Source organism: Trifolium pratense, linkage group LG3 (genome assembly GCF_020283565.1).
Source record: "Trifolium pratense cultivar HEN17-A07 linkage group LG3, ARS_RC_1.1, whole genome shotgun sequence".
Classification (NCBI taxonomy): Eukaryota; Viridiplantae; Streptophyta; class Magnoliopsida; order Fabales; family Fabaceae; genus Trifolium; species Trifolium pratense.
In genome coordinates this window covers 29,321,642-29,328,841 of record NC_060061.1, presented here as the reverse complement: position 1 = coordinate 29,328,841, position 7,200 = coordinate 29,321,642, and the positions used below count along the sequence as shown (strand labels likewise).

The window sequence follows — 7,200 nt, the reverse complement described above, 5'->3', positions numbered from 1 at the left end:
GAAAATTTTAATATTAAAATGTTTATTTTTATGCTTATTTTTACCCGTGTTTGACACGAGTCCGGATACTAGTAATGTATAGAATGTACAGGAACGAGAACAAATTAAGTGATGAATCAATAAATTACAAGCAAGAAAAATCAAGTGAACATAAAATATAATAACAATAATAATTGAACAAGTGAACTACAGGAACAAAAAAAAAAAAACTGGAGGTAATGTAATCTTACGTAGGAGGGGTATGAGCAAAAGGAAAATGAATTTACTAATAAAATCTAAAAAAATTATAATAAGGACAATTTTAGAATTTTAAAATTATATTGAGGATAATTTGGTGAATCTAATAAATATTAAAAGAGCTCATCTCTCATTCCCTCAAAATCTCTCCGATTTGGGGGGAAATAAAAAGTGGTTAAGAGAGATTTTGCTCCCATGCTCTTCTTCCTAAAAATTGAACCAAATACATATGATTAAAAATATTCTCTCACCTTTCATTCACTCCATTTACCCCGAACCAAATACACCCTTAAGATTCGTTTGGTTGTATGAAAATCGATTAATAAATTTGAAATTTCTCGTGAATGCGTTGGTGCATTGCACGTGGGGAAACATACTAGTAGAAAAAAAAGTCATGTCAAAACGCAACCCTTATATTTAGCTAGACGACATAGAATGAGAAAACTTGAGGTTCATATGGATATTCTGTTGTGGTAGTGCAAGCCATACGGTCGGGAAGAGAAGGTAGTGCGACGGAACATTAAAAATTCACTAGAGTAATTTATTTGTAGTTAGTTCTTTCTTTTTACGCCCTTTTATCTACCAAAAAAATTACTCCCACGATATGAGGTAAATTTGACGTAATTTTTTATCTTTTTTATTAGTAACCTTTAGGGTGGCGTCTAAGGTGAGGGCTCTATCAAGTCCCTCACCGGTGAGACATTTAAAAAATACCATTGGATTTAATGGATGGTTCAGATTTCTTGAAATAATAATAAGAACATGTATTTTCACCCACAATTTTGTCCTCGTTTCTTCCATTTTTACACTTTTTTTTTTTATTCTTTCTCTTTTGACAAAATTTCCTTCATTTTCATTACACCGTAACCTTTCTCCTTTCCTATTACACGACTAGAAACTCTCATTTTCATTACTCGTCCAACTTTTGTCAATGAAACTTCAAGAACAAACACATGTGTCACTACCATAAAGTTCTAGTCATAACAGCAACACAAGGCTAAAGACCTCAATTTCGATTGTTCTTACTATGACAACATTGTTGTTATCGTTGTCCTCTTTGATCAAAAGGCCCCATTACAAATTTTGCTATAAATTAGGAAGACCCATCAAACCCTTTTTAATTTGTGGTGACACAAAACAAGGAATTTAATGTGTAGAGATAAATAATGAAGAAGATGGAAATGGTAGAGAGTGAGAAATTAGCAGTAGCAGAGAAGAGAAGATAGAAATGACGGGGTGGGAGTGGGGGGAGGGTGAGAAATTGCAGAACTGACTTTCTTGGATTCTTCTACAGTTTGATTTTAGGGTTTTTGAGTTTAGTGGTTTAATTTCTTGGATTCTTCTAGAGTTTGATTTTTAGGGTTTTGATAGTTTGTCAATTCTCTTGGATTTCATTTTTTCTAATATTTTTGAGATTTATTTCTTAAATTCAGTCTCTCACAGGTTAAGTTTACAACATTTTTATTTAAGTCTGGTGTTTATTTGATTCTGGTTTTCTGAAACATTAGTTTTTCAGCGGTTGGCTGGTTCCCGAAGGAATTGATGATTGGCTATCAAGAAATATAGATATCAGTTTATGTATAAAGCTAAAGTGGAGTATTCGTTTTATTGTCACAACACAAGGAGTTAATAGATTATGGTGGTGATTTTGCGGTCTTTGATTTAAGCTTCAGTTTTAGGCTCTTATGAATTTGTCAGGAAAAAAGTGGGATTGTGGTGCCTGAGTATTCTTTAATTGCTATATGGTTCTTAGTAGTTGGATTTATTTTCTGTTCAGTTTGGTTTTCAGGTGTTGGGTTGTTCTTGGGATCGTTTTGTAACTTTTGTTCTTGATTTGATGCTGTTAATTCCAGGAATTTGAGGCCTGTTTGTAACTTCTTTAACAAAGTTTGCAAATCATTGTTTTATGTTTTTATTTCATAGATTAACTATAAGGATTTATGTATGTATAATTACTAGATATCCGACCCGTGCAACGCACGGGCAAGCATTTGTTATATATTTTAATTGTTAGTACCATGATAAATAATTAAGCATAATATTAAGATATCAAACATTGACCTAAAAATAATCGAATAATATGAAATAGTACAATAATAATGACATAGGTCAATCAATAATACAACACATGATTTTTAAAGTAGAACTTGAAACTCATACTAATCCAAATATAATAAAACAACACATGGTTCACACCATAATAAAAATCACATGGTTCTTAAAACATAAATAATTTCATATAATATCCCGATATCATTATAAATTAAACTAAATATAATATGACATTGTCATTAGATTAGAGGGATAATATTTATCTGATTAAATACAGCACTCAAGATTATATGATTAAATAATGACATAAGATTTTTTAAATATAACCAATTAGACAAATGTTAATTATTAACATAATACAACCATATAATAAGGAAAATATAAGAAAGGCTACATAAAATCATACAGCTCCAGTGCATTTTTTAGATATATAAAATTTGAAAATTAATATTAAATTTAATGGATACGCAAAATGGATACACAAAACATAGAGCGTATAATAAATGCTGCATAAAATCTTACAGTCCCTGTGCGGTTTGTAGAGATATAGAATTTGAAAATTAATATTAAATTTAATGGATAAACAAAATGGATACACAAATCATAGAGCGTATAATAAAGACTACATAAAATCTTACAGTCCCCGTGCATTTTTGAGAGATACGAAATTTGAAATTTATTTATGGTAAAACATATATCATATTACATGGTTACATTATGAAATTATAAATTCAATTAAAAAATTAATGTAATCTTGAATAGATAGACAAATGGATACACAAAACATAGAGCGTATGATAAAGTCTACATAAAATCATACAGTCCCCGTGCATTTTTGAGAGATACTAAATTTGAAATTTATTTATGGTAAAACATATATCATATTACACGGTTACATTATGAAATTATAAATTCAATTAAAAAATTAATGTAATCTTGAATGGATAGACAAAAATGGATACACAAAACATAGAGCGTATAATAATGTCTACATAAAATCATACAGTCCCCGTGCATTTTTGAGAGATACGAAATTTGAAATTTATTTATGGTAAAACATATATTTATGTTTACACGGTTACATTATGAAATTATAAATTCAATTAAAAAATTAATGTAATCTTGAATGGATAGACAAATGGATACACAAAACATAGAGCGTATGATAAAGTCTACATAAAATCATACAGTCCCCGTGCATTTTTGAGAGATACTAAATTTGAAATTTATTTATGGTAAAACATATATCATATTACACGGTTACATTATGAAATTATAAATTCAATTAAAAAATTAATGTAATCTTGAATGGATAGACAAAAATGGATACACAAAACATAGAGCGTATAATAATGTCTACATAAAATCAAACAGTCCCCGTGCATTTTTGAGAGATACGAAATTTGAAATTTATTTATGGTAAAACATATATCTATGTTTACACGGTTACATTATGAAATTATAAATTCAATTAAAAAATTAATGTAATCTTGAATGGATAGACAAATGGATACACAAAACATAGAGCGTATGATAAAGTCTACAAAAAATCATACAGTCCCCGTGCATTTTTGAGAGATACTAAATTTGAAATTTATTTATGGTAAAACATATATCATATTACACGGTTACATTATGAAATTATAAATTCAATTAAAAAATTAATGTAATCTTGAATGGATAGACAAAAATGGATACACAAAACATAGAGTGTATAATAATGTCTACATAAAATCATACAGTCCCCGTGCATTTTTTAGAGATACGAAATTTGAAATTTATTTATGGTAAAAAATATATCTATGTTTACACGGTTACATTATGAAATTATAAATTCAATTAAAAAATTAATGTAATCTTGAATGGATAGACAAAATGGATACGCAAAACATAGAGCGTATGATAAAGTCTACATAAAATCATCCAGTCCCCGTGCATTTTTGAGAGATACGAAATTTGAAATTTATTTATGGTAAAAGATATATCATATTACACTATTACATTATGAAATTATAAATTCAATTAAAAATTTAATGTAATCTTGAATGGATAGACAAAATGGATACACAAATCATAGAGCGTATGATAAAGTCTACGTAAAATCATACAGTCCCCGTGCATTTTTGAGAGATACGAAATTTCAAATTTATTTATGGTAAAACATATATCATATTACACAGTTACATTATGAAATTATAAATTTCATAAAAAATTAATGTAATCTTGAATGGATACACAAAACGTAGAGCGTATGATAAAGTCTACATAAAATCATACAGTCCCCGTGAGTTAGATGAGATTGAACTATTTTATCATTAAAATTGGAATTCTTAAGTCGTGAATCGTTAATACATAGAAGTTAGAATTACTAAATTGTAGTTAGTCTAATTAAGTGAGAAATATTACTCCATTTCCTTGTGATATGAAATTCATGCTCTAATATTATTGGTAAATTTATGTTTGGTCCATTTTGTTTTTCCTCTCCATTTAGATGACGTATTTTGTAGTTACCCTTAAAATTTTGTTAGATAACTATCAACATTGTTCATAAGCTCATGTGGATATATGTTGCAAGTTTGTGTGAAGAGTAAATGTTATGTGATAAATATAAGTTGTTAGCAAAATGAAATCTCTTGAACCAAGAAAAACTTAATGAATGGAACCCAATATTAGGAGATTTCCGATTACCTTCAAATTTATATTGTCATAAAATAACATTTGTATGATAATAATGAGAAACTAATGTTTTTTTTCAAAAATCAAAGCTTTTTCACATCTTTTTATACCAATTTTTTGAAAAAATTATATATACAACACAAAACTAATATGTCTCTTGTTTTAATTCATTTGTTTTACACTACTTCACCTATTTAAAAAACTATGCCATAATTTACATAAGTTTTTCAATGTGCAAGCACTTTGCTTTCATTTTTTTCACTAAAAGTATCCCCAAAAACATTGTAGGGAAAGCAACATATAAAAAGAGAAGTATGGAAGAAAAAAAACTTCTTTATCATTGAAAAATATTTGGATTTACATAATCATTAACTACTTTAGTTATGCTACAAATCATATCTAAAAAGATTACAAATAGATCACATGCCTAGAAAAGATTCAATGCCTAGTTCCCATACAATCTCTATCATGACAGTAGGAGTAACAATAGGCTAGTGGTATGCTCTTAATGTCCTCTATAGTTATAATTCTTGCACGTAGTAGTAATAATAAAATGAAATTAAGTAATGGAAAGGAAAATCAAAGAAATACTACACACTATAATAAAACTAAATATAATCCTCAAAATTATCTCATTGTTCTGTAACAATTTGTGTTGGCGCTATCTCCCTTTGTAACCTCCCTTCATCTTACCTCTTTCCTGCAACCATTCCACACTCATGTCAAAAATAGTCGATGACAAAATTATAACAGAAGACAATGGGCTGGTGATGATAAAACTAAAAGCAAAACCTTAGACTACCAAACACCCTTCAAAGTAAGGTATATGAGAGATTATACTACTCCCGATCAAATAGAAGCACATTTGATTCCTTTTCAATAAGCCTTACATGATTTAGCTTCTTCAAAAAAAATAAAAAAATAAGCCTTACATCAAATAAATGGCAGATTCTTTGCAACCTTACAACATTCCACAAAATTTATCTTATAATCTTACATTGCAGTTGAAGCCTATAAACCTTCAATCAAGCATTATATACTAAAAAATGAATTATTCTATAACATTAAGCTTAAATACCATAAATTGGGTGAACCTCTATTCTATCAATAAAGTAAACTAAAAAATAAGATGCATCTTACTTACTTATGAGCATCTGGAACAACCATTCAACTATTCTCTTGATCATCTTGTCATATCATATGGATGTAGGATTCTTTCATAAACCTTCAATCAAGCCATATACCCAACAATGAAACTAACAACTAAAATATCAATCAAAGGACCTAAAATGTAATTGAAGCTACTTGCAATTATATCTCAAAGGACCTAAATTCAACATATGTTGTGAATCTGGATGCAAGCAAACATACTAATATTAATCACTACAAAACAATTGAATTGTTGACTTTGTTATTTTCCTTTTTTCTATGGCACAACAAAGACACATGTGAAGCAAATCCATCCACTAATTTCAAATATCACAGTCACAATGTGAAGCACCATGTAAACAAAAAGTAACATATTTACTTTTTAAGACATAAAACTTACAAAATGGATGATAGAGACAAACAAAAGTAACAACAAATTCTAGGTAAGTAGTTTATTTAGCTTCTAATGATAGCTTACCAGTAAGCATGTGGTGGATAGAATGGTGAAGGCATGAAAGGCCTCCTTGCTCGTAAACCAGCAGGTCTTCTTCCAAAATAATGCTTCAATCCAGGCACATTTGTACATTTCGCAGACACCTGAAGGAAAAACCATAATTCAAGTAAAAATGAATGTAAACATGGAGTGATTAATTGAATTTACACAGATAATCAGATAAAAATACATTCAGTGTTGTCATTTAAATACAAAATAAAAAAAAAGAAATAAAACTGATTGTGTTCAACAATAAAAGCAAGAACAGGGAAAAAAATTTATATAGATCTCACCTGATTGTGTTCAAGACATTAATCAACCAAAGTGAGGATGGAAATGCACCCCATCTCACCTATTATTGGAGATGGAGGAGGCAAAAAAACAGAGAAGAGGGAGAATCCTTATAATATATGCAAATTAAAATGATCTGACCTTGCCAATTTTTTTTGTTTGTGTTGGGAATTAAACTGGGCTTACGAAAAATATGGCCCATTACAACATTACACGATAACAATTGTTTCTCAATGGTCAATTCAAAAAATTGTCCAAAAGAGGAATCACAAAGGAAGAAAAAGAGGAGTCACAAAGGTAAG

At 29.0% G+C, this 7,200-nt stretch overlaps 1 long non-coding RNA gene across 2 annotated transcripts in view; it reads left to right on the top strand.

Annotated features, from left to right (window-relative positions):
• The first annotated feature begins 687 nt into the window (after window positions 1-687).
• The window catches only part of LOC123917463, a 33,780-nt gene continuing 27,267 nt past the window's right edge, over window positions 688-7,200 (top strand). The window contains exon 1 of one of the 2 annotated variants that reach the window (XR_006812472.1): window positions 688-741. This is a non-coding gene — a long non-coding RNA (uncharacterized LOC123917463). Of the gene's footprint in view, window positions 742-1,540; window positions 1,877-7,200 lie in introns of those variants that run through there. The other variant, XR_006812471.1, reaches the window with a different exon arrangement.